The 13897-nt window shown below is 32.6% G+C and overlaps 1 protein-coding gene across 4 annotated transcripts in view; it reads left to right on the top strand.

The window, feature by feature from the left end:
- TFEC (transcription factor EC) overlaps positions 1-13897 on the top strand; it is a 123361-nt gene that overhangs the window by 46244 nt on the left and 63220 nt on the right. The window contains exon 1 of one of the 4 annotated variants that reach the window (XM_047695643.1): positions 12268-12362. The exons of the other annotated variants lie outside the window; for them this stretch is intronic. The gene's annotated coding sequence lies outside the window, so the exon portion shown is untranslated. Of the gene's footprint in view, positions 1-12267; positions 12363-13897 lie in introns of those variants that run through there. 4 annotated transcript variants of the gene reach the window in all.

Below are 13897 nucleotides of genomic sequence, written 5' to 3'. Positions count from 1 at the left end.
ATTGTGAGATTTTTTTTTTTTTTTTTTGCTGCAGATCCTTTGCTTTTTTTTTTTTTTTTTTTTTTTGTACTTAACATCTTTCTGGAATGAGACAGGATGATTTTAGTCGCACTTAATGTGCAGGGAATATCATCCATATGTTTGTCAATTTCATTTATTCATTAGAGAGCTATTAAGTACTAATTATATGTTGGGCACTAAGTTTTGTGGTTGGGTTCAGTGGTGATTAAGCTGAAAAAAATGTCCGTTCTCTTTGAGCTCATGAAATAAGGAAGAGATATTTTTCACATAAATTACTAGATGCCCAACTTTTCCTTTCCTTTGGATACCTGTGTTAAATTAAGGATCCAGCTGACTTTACAGCATCATACGGCACCAGTTTTTAGGCAGCACAACAACACTGGGATACGTGGGCTATAGGGTGCTAATTTGCTCAGGTTTCCTCCATCCAATTCCTTGCATAATTGGTAAAATCAAATTTGGCTTCCTTTCCACTGAAGTAGACACTGCTGCTCAGTGGAAAATAATTTGAAAAGGAGAAACCCTTTACGGATGCTGGCCTGTCCCAGTTGGGTATTTTGCACCTTACATAGGCAGGTTCTGAGCCGAACTACAGATTATGTTTCCAAGCCTGAGACCAGTCAGCTCTCAGATGCCTGAAGCCAGCAGGTGTATGCAGTCAAAATGCTGTAGGAGAGAATGATATTCAACATCTGGCTGTTTACCAGGAGCCAGCGATTCCCTTTATTATCTAACCTTAAATATGCTTCCCAAATGGTTGTTGCTCAAAAACTGAGGAAAACACCAGAACTAAATAAAATGTAGATATTTTGTTGATATGGTAGCCCAAAGAAAATAAACTTACCATTCTGATAAGATTTTGTAACTAAACAAGTATAGGTTAGTTACATCTATTCTCACTGACCCATGAAAGGAAACAATTTAATTTAAAACAATTTAATTCCAAACAATTTAATTTTATATTCAGAACATGTAATAAGTCTCTTGTTTTGAGTATAAAAAGGCATAATATTAGTACTAATTAAGAACAAATGCTTATTCTCATTAAATAGATTTTGTACAAATACCTTAAGATGTCAGGTAAGAAGGGGTAACGCATTATTGGCCTGTGGGGTAGCCCATAAGACTTGCTCTAGCCATGATAGAAAATATGCATAAAAATTTTTAGACTGTTAAATAAATCCCACTCTTGTCTTCTTTAGGTCAACTCACTACTATGTTTAATATTCAGAGGGTCAATTTCTCAACTTCTGAGAAAAACTTTACATTTTTCCTATTGGAAGACTTAGGTGCTAATTCTGCCAGAAATTTAGATGATCACATTTTAGAGATTGTAGATTACCTTTTTATTGTTGAGCAAATAATTATGCGTTACGTAGCAACTGAGAGTCCCAGAAATTGGAAGGTAGTGGCTTTGTTCATGTTCATGGGAAGACCCCATATAGCAGGCAGAAGAGTTCCTTAACAGCATTAGCAATCCTACCTATACATTCTCCTTCAGCTCAGTAGTGTTTGGTTTATTTTTCATGACCCCCAAGTAGACCAAATATGCATGAGAAGTTGACCTTGGATTTGTCAGTGTATGAGTAAACCCACTGGTGACCTCCCATGACTTTTCTCTGTAGCAGCATCTCAAATGGTCACAGTCTCAAATACTTAGATGTGCATTTTTGTATGAGTTTCCTTTCCTTTTTCTACTTAACTATTACTTGCAGGTAAAACTATGTTGTTTTTAATACCTTTTCTTTGAAAATAAGGAATGTTTTATTCTTAACACATTTTTATAAATGTAAATAGATATCTCAAATTTGATCATCGCTTGCTTGGCCAGATTTGCTAGATGAGAACTGCCTATTTTTACTTAAATCCTCCTGTACTGTGACTCAGTTTTAACAATTCATGTTTTAGCATACCATTTTCTCCTCAGGTTTCTATGAGGGATTTTTTTAATGACTTTTCCATTCATAAGCTTATTCCCCTTTGTATAACATTCACTTACAGTGCATATAGTTTTTCAAAAACTTTGGTCCTCTGTTTGTAGAGTGTGAGGCATCTATTATTAATAAACTATTGATAGATTTTTTTTTTCCTGAAATGTCTTGAGAGAATAATGTTCTATTACTCAGGAAAAAAAGTCTTTCAGAATGGGGTATTCTTACAGAAAAATCTTTATATACACATATGTTCATAAGATACACTATTAAATTTAGTAGTCCCATCACATGTAAGCTTCAGATATTGTTGCTTTAATGCATTCCCTCACTACTTTGATAAAAGCCTTAAGATGTTGCCACTAGTTCTTTGATGATTTCCTCTGATGTTACAGTACCTTTCTTTTTTTCTCCAAAAAAATCTGTTTTGCATAAACATGAGAAGTCAAGGCAGTTTGAGTTAACAAGTAAAGAGATTCAAGTTTTAGCAACAAATGTACATATATTTGTGATCAGTTCTCCCACACATTATGGCCCTCTCTTTCAATGTAAGGGAAGTTTATTTTAGATTTCTGGGAAATATAACCATTATCTTTAAAAGGAGCCCAAATAAGTTATTCAAGTTCATAGTTTCAAAGTTTATTCAGCCTTTTCTTCATTGAATTAATGAGAGTTATTAACAAAATTTAGAGGGAGAAGAGTCATATTGACCTAGATATTGACTTACTCTTACTTTTTTCTCCCATCATCCCTGCCTGACTTCTGAATGTGTCCTGAATTCTGCTGGATTCAGGAATGGATGGGTTGTTGTTTGTTTGTTTGTTTGTTTAATGTTTAGTTCTAGCTTCCAAATCAGTTTGTGCTAATTACTTTTAACTAAAAGCCGTTATATCCCTAGTTAGGTTTTATACTCCTATACAGATGAACTTTTAGCAAATTAATAATGAACTTAGCATTGTCCATTTAATTATGAAGTTCTGCTTTCAGTTAGACTATAGTTAATAATACAGTATTATATACCTGAAATTTGCTCAGAGTATAAAAAAAGGGTTGACTATGTGAGTTGATGGGTGTGTTAACTATCTTGATCGTGGTAATTATTTCCCTATGTAAGTATATCAAGTTATGTTGTACATTTTAAACACATAATTATATTATTTCATCTTTCTTCAATAAAGCGGGAAAAATTTTTAAAAACTCCGAATATTCAGAATTAAATAATATTAGTTAAAGAACTCCAAATTTACTTTTGATATCAGGTGGTATCCATTTCATAGCACTTCTTTTTATCAGGTCGTCTACATTGTGAATGTTTCCCTGAGCCCATGTAACCCATTTAGTTGTTCCTTCTTCATATGCAGTGCCATACTTCTAGTGCTTAGGCTGTATTATGTATATTTTTTTGTAACCAAGCATGTTCATCTGTGGTTCTATTCTAGAAAAGAACGCTATTCTACCAACTGTCAGTGGTACCTGTAGGATTGCATTTATCTCATTGTGCTAAAATGTCATTTTCACTTTGCTACCTATACTCTGTGAATTGATAATATAGACATCTAAAACCTAACTATTGTGACTGATACTTTTACCTGTTTTTTCTTTTCTTTAAAATTAAGGTTACTAGGCACCACTTTCACTATTGTTCCTTCTAGTCACCCTATTGTGTGTCTCTTAATACCTGGTTTATAGCTTCCTATCATATTGCCAGCTGAAGATGAACAGTTGTAGGTCTGCATATTGTGTGAGAGATACATCTCTTGCCTCTTGTTTTGTGAAATGTCTGATCATGAATCTCTATCTTTTAGGAGTGAGAGTCACCAACAGCCATTTTACTTGTGTGTGTGTGTGTTCTCTTTGTTTCAGAGCTGTTATCCAAAACAGGGGAGCATGACAGGGAACGCAAAACCTGTGAAATCCCTGTGTTTTTAGAAGCACTGTGTTTTTCCTACTTTGAACTGAAACCAGACAATGAAGTACAGTTTTCTACATGATTAGCAAGATCTACACACAGGAGAAAAGAATTACTTCTGAGCACACCATTACTTGTCACACATTTCAGATATACCAACATGGTTACTGACACTTACCAGCTCTCTTTTTCTCTTACTTAACATAGGAACTTCTCAAAGCTTTGAATTTTACAGTCTCCTAACTTTTTAATTTCTGAAGTGTGTTACCTTTAAAAAAAAAAAAAATCACCGTATTCCCTAATACACACAAACACCACCACCTAGCGCAAGTCCTGGCACTTGGTCCATATGCCCAAATTACCTGAATGTAGAACTGATTATTTGAAGAGTATTTGGCTTGCATTTTATGATAGTCTGCCACTTTCACTATCATTCTAAAAGTTGGTTATATTTTCATTTCTTTTTTTCTTTTTATATTCTTCTCCTTTTTCCTCATTAGATTATCAAAAAACAAAAGGAAACATTATTATATGGGGAATGTAACCCACAGAAATGGTCTATGGAAAGATAAGGCAATTCAAAGCTCACACCCAGTGCAACTGATGTGTTTACAGGATAGTCTAGACACACCCGGTAATTTGCAGTTTGAGAAATATTTCAGTTACCAGATTTAACAGGTCCTTTTTGTTTAAATTTCACAATAAAAGATAGATACTCAAGCTATAGGAACTAAGTATCTTGGGAAATTAAGTACTAACCTTCCCTTGAGGGAAGCCTCTACATAGTAACATATTAGATCCTAAATTTTCTAAACCATAGTAGTATATCTAATCTCTCTCTCTGTCAAAATAAAAGTGAATGATCCAAAGTTAATTTTTTTAACCATTTGGCCTAATATTCTCACAAACATGGGGTATTGCAAATTTGGGTTAAATCATATTGCATGGGTTCCAAATGGCAAGGGTGCAGTTGGGAAGGTGGTTTGGAATATGTAGGATGGTTTTCACTGATCATCATATTAGTGGCTAGATGTTGTGGATGTGTGATTCCATGTTTGTACTTGCCGGGTTCAGTGTCCTTGATCCAGGCATTCAAAGCTAACCACCACAATGCTGTGCAATTTCAGTATTATAATCAATTTTTAATCAGGGGTGAGAAAACAAATAAAAATGAAATGCTTGAAATGCAATTGTAAAATAAAACCAATATTAAAATAGCAGTCTTTCCATTTATAATTTCTGATTTATATGTCCTTGTAGAAATTTAAGGGAAAAGTTATTTTAAATGCTGTTTTGAATATTTATTTTGGCATCTTTCTTCTGAACCCATATGAACAAATATACAGGTAATTATATTTTATTTTTTAAATCAGGAAATAAGAATAAATCATGCTGGCTACTTCCTAAGATACCAAGATCCCATTAAAAGAACAACAACACTATTCCTGCCAATGTAATCATTTTCCTTGGTATTTGTTGACATCCTTATTAAAATCCTACAAGCCTCATTTTTCTTTGTTTTATTCCCATACTATGAAGCACCTACTGACCAAAGTGAATTTAGATACTATTGACATTTGTGGTCACCAAGAGTAGGAATTTTCTCTAACAGATCATTTATACCTTACTTTATTCTACTCTTTTTGTTCAGTTCACATCTAGACCTCTCCCCTCTTCCATTTCTTCTTATTTCACTTTGTCAGAATATAGTTTTATAATAGATAAAAATATCAATGAAAAATTATAAATTAAAACAAGGAATGTGCATTGATGATTCTTCAGCATGCATGGGCTAAACCTCTAAAGGAATGGAAAAAAAAAAAAAACCCTCAAAATGGAAAAACGGAAAAATATTTCTACATTTTCTTCTTCCAAATCTCTGCTCTTATTATCCTTTCCAGGTTTTCTTCCTTTAAACATAAGTGTATTATTGCAACTATTACAGTTTCTTCAGGAAAACTTTATGTTTGCTTGTAACAAAATATATATTTGTGAAATGTCTCTGAAAGATGACAGTTTCCCCCATGTAGATAGATCCTGGAAGGTGTTTTGGCGTAGAGAACAAACATCATAATACTGACAAACACACATATGCTTATACACAGAGTTTGTTTTTATTTTAGTTCTTACCTCTCCAAATCATGATGATCAAAATTATCATCTTCATCTATCTGTCTGTTTCCCCTCCTCTTCTGTACTGAGTCTCTCCTCTTATTTGTATTTATAGTGAAATGGCTCAGAATAAAGCTCACAGCTTCTTACTGGGTGGACTGAAATTCTTAGGAGACATTAAGGAAAAACACACCTTCACTGAGGAGTAATTCCCTGGGAAAAGTTGATATATTAAAGGCTATTAGGAGAATGTTATAGTCACTGGCACTAATAACAAATATCCCTGTTCTCTCTCATCAACACATAGGAGGATTACAGATTAATTTCCTTTGAACTAGACATGGCCCTTGATAGCTTCAGCCCATGAATGATAAACAGAAATGAGTCACTTCCTGCAGAAACTTAAAAAAATGTGTATATATGGTTCTCCACATTTTGTTTCCCTACCTCGGTGGTGTTGAAAGCATATATAGACTTGGGGTTTCCATAATGCTGGGTCCTTTAGTAACTGTGGCATAGAGCTCTCCCCTATTCCACACTGGACATGTAGAGTATGAAAGAGCATTTTGTTTTTAACACTCTGGGTTTTTTAGAGTTGTTTGTTTCAACAACATATCCTATCCTTCCTTGTCTGATAGAGAGCAACTGTATGATTTTGGCAGACTGTAGAGAACTTGTCATTTTTCCATTCTCTGGTGAGCTGCAATGTCAATCATGGGGCATGGTGTCTTAACTTGAAACATCCTAACATTATAAAGGAAGAAGCTTTATGCTTTTATTTATTTTATGGATAATACATTGTCTAGTCTGAGCATAACAGTGCTCAAATTAGATGGCAGCCTCCATGGAATATTTTTGATTTCTGGAATTTTATATGTAATAATTCCTTCACAAATTTAAATATATCTTCCCTCTTTACCTTAAAGATTTATTACCTTCCAAATGCAAATGCTTTTGGGAGGGAGAATATTTTAAGTCTTATCAGTCATTTATACCTTAGTGAATAAAGTGGATAATGAATTAGGGAGTCTTCTAAAAATAGTTTTAGATAGCAGAAAAATTGGCAGATGATAAGGAATTGTGGTACCTATCTGGCAAAAGGGAAAAGGACATAGAGATTTCATGTTAAAGACAAATGTTGCCTACTACATAATTTTCAGAAGGGCTGGTTCTTGTTTAATACCCTAGTGTATGCCAAGATCAAGATCAAATATCAACTCTAGGGAAATCTTAAAGCCTTTGGCATCATAGAAGAATTAAATTATATTACTGCCTTAAAGGTTTCCAGAGACTTCTTGTGCTTCAAAACTGAGTTGTTGGGGACAGAAAAACTTGGAAATGTCATTTGATTCTCTTGTTAGAATTTACCCATTTATCATGGAACAATGATTAAGTCCATGTACTTCTGCTAATACAGGTGGATTGATGAGTTGATGTTTCTGAAGTTCACTGAGGTAGATGGAAAGTATTTTATAAAAGTAAAAAGTAACTACTGCTGCAATTGTATAATGATATGTATATTTTACTGCTGTTCCACAGCCCTTGTAACTGGTTCCTTCTGGTTAAGGACATAATAACTCTGATAGGATAAAACTTAAGTCCAATTTTATGTTTTTGAAAGTTTACAAATATTATACTTGCTTGTATGCTAATAAAATAGTAGAAGTCTAGATAAGTTTCAATGTTCATATTTTAGTGGGATTAACTCTTGTCTGTTAAGTGGTCTGTAGTTCTCAAGTTTCAGAATTCAAGATCATTTGGTGTTTGTTAAAGCACTATTCAGGCAAAACTTGGAGTTATGACATAAAGACATAGGATACTAACTTTCTAACTTACATTTTCCCAAACTGATAATGAAATCAGAATTTTAAATAATCAATGCTAATTATTTGACAAGTGACTGAATTATATTATTAATCTCTCCAAAAGCATGATTCCTATTTATGGATGACATAAATTTCAGTTCTGCCTACTCACAACTGATTTTGTTTGTTTTCTATCGTAATATTGATCTTGGACTTTCTTTCCAAACTTCTTAGGAGAGATATATCATTTCCTTTGATTTATTTGATTTATTTTTAAGAGAGAAACCAGGTTTATCAAATTGGAAGTCTTCTGTGAAGTAGTGATTATTTTTAACTAAGCTACTTGTTGGTAAGAAAAGAGTTATATTTATGAGCGTAAATATCCTCAATATTGCAGGTGTCTAGTTATAAAATCAATTTCCATTAAAAAGGTTTTTACCTTTTTATCTTCAAGACTTCTATAAAAGCAATCTGAACTAACAACAGATGTGTTGTTTTTCCTTTTTGAAAGGCTAATATGCTCCCTTCTCTTCTGCTTTTTACCGATCTGTAGAGCTACTCTCTTGAGTCCCTTTCCAAAAGTATTAACTGCCATTTGGCAAGCAGTAATTTTTTCCCATATGATTTGTTAATATTTTTAATGCTAACATTATTTAACTTAGACATTATATATTATTGATTACCTTAATACCCCCAAGTATATTTGACTTTAGAAACCCACCATCCTCCACTTTCATCACATTTCTTATTTCAATATCCTATTTTCCTACAAAAATCAGACAAAAGCAAACAATCCTTTTATTCCTTATATTATTTTTGTTTGTTATTTTAAATCTTACCCCATTAAATTACTGTTTTTCTGTCTTTTAACTATTTTTAACCATGGGTGATTTATCTGTCAAATTCTATTAGATTTTAATCTCCTTGAGGGTGAGAACCATGTTTCTCTTCGTCTCCTAGTGCCTGATAAATGGTAAGCATCCAATAGAAACTTATTAACAAATGAATAAATGAGCAAATGTGGTTTTAGTTTTGATGGGAAGGTTAATGTAAAGAACATGAAAGCTTAGTATTTAATACAGACTGTCTACTGTGTGACAGCACTAGCTCTAAATACTTGGAGCAGAGACTACTGGTGTTCTATCTATACTTCCTCATACCCCTTACAGTTTCAGTGAATGACAGCTTGTCTCCCACCAGCCTGCAATGGTAGTTTTGTCAGAGGGCTGCCCTCATTGTGACAGAATCCACTTTGCTTGCGTGTAAGTTGGGCAGGATGTGTCTAGGAACTGATTTTTCCTGGGAGGTAGCCTGAAAACAGTGATTGATAGATTTGGGGGGCTTAACTATTCTATATTCTTTACTCCCTGCCTAGGTTAAGTCAGAGATATGTAGTTTACATAATTTTCACTGTCATAAAACTAAGTTAGAATCACTACTAATAAAAGAAGAAAAAGTTATAATCCAATCCAGCAATAAACACATTTTCAGGTAAGAAAACAAAAAAAGAAAATAATTAAACATTTATAATGTAGTGGTGACAATTAACTACCTAGTATATGTTTTCTAGCTACAGACAAAAAAACCCATTTTCCCAGTTTTTGCTTGGTCAAATTATAAAAGAATGCTTCTTTTCTTAGAGAGATTTTAATATTTATGTAATCAAACATGTTGGAGAGTCCTTTGTTGATATATTACTCTGTGAGTTATAAAATAATCACTTATTTTTCTAAGTGATGTTTTGAAATTTTTGTGTTTAAATATTTAAGGTTTTAAAATTAGATTTTTGGGTGTAATAGAGGTATGGTTCTCTCTCTTTCTATTTCTCTTTCCTTTTTTTCTCAACAAATTGTCACTTATCCTTAGAGTATTTGTTGAGGAATGTATCAATTTCCTACTAATGTAACATACAACCTTCAATATATACTAAATTTCTAAAAATGCAGAAGATTTGAGTTTTCTGTTATATACTAGCAGTAAACTGTTTTAGTTAGTGTAGTTTTATAATGTGTTCAGTATCTTGTTTTTCAAGTACTTTCTCCCTATTTTTTATTTTAAAAATATTTTGCCTGTTTTTCATTTATTATCCTTAGTAAATAACAAAAATACCCATAGAAAGCAACTAGAATTTTGATGGATATTATATAGAATTTATAAATATATTTGGTATTAAAATATACTGACATAACACCCTAGAAAAATGTGTAAAGTTCCATCTGTTCACACATACAAGTACACTTTCTTTCTTTCGCTATCTTTCAAAAGAATACTATAAACAGAAGGTCAGATATGATCTATACTTTGAAAAAAGGAGATCTTGCAGCAAGACATTCTAAGCAGAAGGAAAGGAGGATGTTTCTAATAAAGCTTGAAGTCCAGACTCAGACTGGGTTGTGAAGACTTTTGTAAGCTATTTGGATTCCAAGTTCAGGCAATAGGAAGTTTCTGAGGGTTTTAAGTAAGGAAAATAAAATGATGGAATCTGTGACTAAGGAAGATAACCCTTTAATCACATGGTTCGTTCCTGTGGCAACCAGCCCCCACCCTGAAGCTATTTAGGAGCCCACCAAGTTACCTCATTAACATAAAGCCATGTGAAAGGGAGTTATTATGAATTTGAAAAGATGCTCGGCTCACTGTTATCAGTAACCAGGGGTGGACACCAAACATGGATTTTTTTTAAGGATTTTATTTATTCATTTAGTTAGTTAGTAAGAGAGAGAATGAGAGCTGGGGGCGGGGGAAGCAAGAGGGAAAGGGACAGGCAGGCTCTGCTCTGAGCACAGCTGCGGAGCTCTAGGAGGGGCTCCATACTTGATTGCTTGACCCTGAGATCCTGATCTGAGCAGAAATCAAGAGTTGGAAGCTTAACCACTGAGCTACCCAGGCGCCCCATGTGTTCTTCATAATACAGTATCACACAAATAGTATTCTATCCCTAAATGTTTTGATGTATAACCTAATTTTTTACGTTAACATTATATTTTAATCCAAAAACATACATGTTTATTACATAAAGTATAGAAACTATAGGTAAAAAATATTTTTTTTAATGTAACTCTTCTGTTGGACCTCTTAAAGAGATAAACAGTTTCTTCAGGAGTATATAGTCATGTGTGCATTTACAACTTTTCAAAACCAAAATGTATGCTCATATAATAATACAGCTTCAAACCTTACCCTCTGAATCACAAAAATGTCTTTTAAACTGTAATTCAATCTAAACTAGTTTAGATTGCCTAGCCCTAAGTGTTTTTCTTTTTTAACAATGTCTCTTATCCATCTTATTTTTTATTTATAATATTAATCTAAGTGAGTTTTATTCTAAATTAAATACTCCTTCCTATCACCTCAGAGATTTAAATGTATGATAACATCATTGGAAACCATAAGATGACTCCAAACTTTGCTACTGACAACAAGAGAACTTTTTCCTAATAATTTTATGGTTCTTCCAGCAAGATATAAAGTGCTGAGATGTTTTCACATAACTTCCACTCCTTGAAAAACATAAATGTCAATTTAATTATATGAATTTTCAAAGCAGAAAGACAAGAGAAATCTCAATGTAACCTTTGCATTAAATTTCAGTAATTAGTGGGAATGCTTTACTTCATACATTGTTTTAAAATATAGATTTAGATAAAGTAAGCAAATGGTATAAGTGTTATAGAATAAGTGTAGATTTTCTCAGTACAAATTATAGTGTGGGAACAAAGTTGCATCTTTAGATTTTTAAGTTCATGCAGATAACTAATATATAAAATGAAACCTTTTGAAAATTTCATTTGTAAAGGCAGTAAGTAACCAGTGCTCATCTTCCTTAAAAATACAGATCACACTGGAATATGAAAAAAAAAATTACTAGAAATCTTATAAGCTGGATTATATATCTTCCACCAACATAGGAAAATAAAATATTCTTGGACAAGGTGAAAATTAACCTGGAATCACTTTGTGTGCAAAATTATATTTAAGGTAAATGTGATTATATGAAATATGGGAAATTTGATGGCCTTAAGCAAAAACTCAAAATCTATTAGTGTTCTAAACAAAACTGTAATTCTTAAAACCTGAAAATTAGGACAGGGCAGTTTGTTGAAGAACTGTTAAATGTGAAACTTAACATGTTGCAATAGATGTGGGATCTTAGTCCATTTTGATAACAGCCATGTGCTGCTTGTGTATATGCTAGGAAGAAATGTTAATTACAGGCAATAATGGGCTCAAGGAGAGCTTTTACTGTGGCCACACTACTGTAGAGTAGTTTTGTTGGAGTGCTGTTTCTCAAATTGGTAGCATATTTCAGATAAAGAAAGGAAGTCCCCCCTACTTGAAACTGCTGTGTCATTTCTTCTTCCTTAACTGAAATTCCAACCAAGTTTCAGGAAATGCCCTAATGAGCCACTTCTCTTTTCTCTTTCCTCAACTAAGTGAATTCCAACCAGCCCTAACTGTTCATTATTCATGATCAGATCATTTACTCTGGTTGTCTCTTTTGGCATGGTGCTTATGTTATGGGAAGAGGGATAATTTGGTGCTGTTTGTAGAGGTGATAACACTGATAGAATCCAATCACTGCTGGTAGGTAACTAAACTGGCAGGTTAATTTTCTGTACTTTAAACAAACTGTGAAGACAAGTCTAATCAATACTTATTTTACTTTGATATGTGTGCCTTGCTTATACTTATGGTTTCATCTTGTGTGATCATTAGGTATCATGAGCTGTGATTTGCTATAATCTAGGTAAAATATATCTGAAACTTTATTAATGTCTTATTTTTAATCAAGATTAGAAACACTGTTTTAGTTCATGATAACCAAAGCAATTTCTTCTTCCAGTTTAATATTCTTAGATATTTACTAAATTGTACTGATTTAACATTTTATTGCATCTTATATGTTATTTTATGAGTAAATGTTAATTTCCGTTTACATTTTAGCAATATATATTTTATTGGCTTTTGACAGTAAGAAAATATGAGTTCTGTCATAGCTGAATTAACACCACATAGTACTTTAGTGTATGTTATTTTTCCAGGGTTAAAAGTTATTCTGGTTTTTTAAATGAAGATTTGGATCTGAAAAGTTTGTAGAGGAGATGTCAAATATCTCAAAGCAACAACTTTTTGTAGTAATAGTTTTCAATTGTTATAATTAGTAAAGTTGTGGTAGGGACCTGAAGATTATGTATCTGTTTACACACATATGTACACATCTATTTCTTACATATTTGTTCCTGTGAATTATAATCCCATATTTTCAAAATTGCCTTAAATGTTTCATTGGAAATATTTTTGAGAAAAATATAAACCTGAAGTAATCTTTAATTCATCCCAAGTAGCTTAATTAGTAACTTATTTACAGGAAAATTCATTTAACATTGACACTAAAATAACCTCTTCCCTATTCAGAGACTATGTCAACAAAGCAAAGTGAAACAGAATGGGAATTTCTTATCAAAATTATTCAGACCATTCTGCTTTACTTCTCTTTTAGATGAATCTAAGTGTAGCTTTATATTTTCAAGTCATTTTTGAATGAATACTAAATCTTTCACTTTTTTGGTGGAAACTACCTTGAAGAGGCCAAATTTGTGATCTCCATTTTGAGAATACAAGGTCTTTTTTCGCTATTAAAACAAATGGAATATATGTAATTTCCATGTTGTCTATTTTTATGGTTTTGATTATTAATATTATTTTTAAAGTTTTCAGTTTCATTACAAAGCAGTAGAACAGTTAAATGCATGAGTATATTTTGTTGAACTGAAACTTGGAGCTCATGTCAAAAATGAAATGAGCTGAAAAGCGTTTCTTAAGCGTCAGCTGAATTTTAATGACTATGGGACAGGGTTTGTAATAAGTTCTAAATAACCAAAATAATTATAAGACATTAAAACATGATGTAAATATCTAGCATAAGTGAAATTTTCACAAACTGTAGTAATTAACACAGTGGAAGTAGAAAACAATTTTGAAAACAGTGGTTTGAGTAGTCAAAAAGGAGAAATAGGAAAGGAAAAACTGAAAGAAATGTAATATTCTTACACAATCGTTTCAAATAAACTAATGAAATACGATTCAAAGGGGATAATGATAGATATTGGTATAATAAT

Source organism: Lutra lutra, chromosome 11 (genome assembly GCF_902655055.1).
Source record: "Lutra lutra chromosome 11, mLutLut1.2, whole genome shotgun sequence".
In the NCBI taxonomy this organism is placed as follows: domain Eukaryota; kingdom Metazoa; phylum Chordata; class Mammalia; order Carnivora; family Mustelidae; genus Lutra; species Lutra lutra.
The sequence above is the reverse complement of the archived record's forward strand: the minus strand, read 5'-3'. Positions and strand labels throughout refer to the sequence as shown.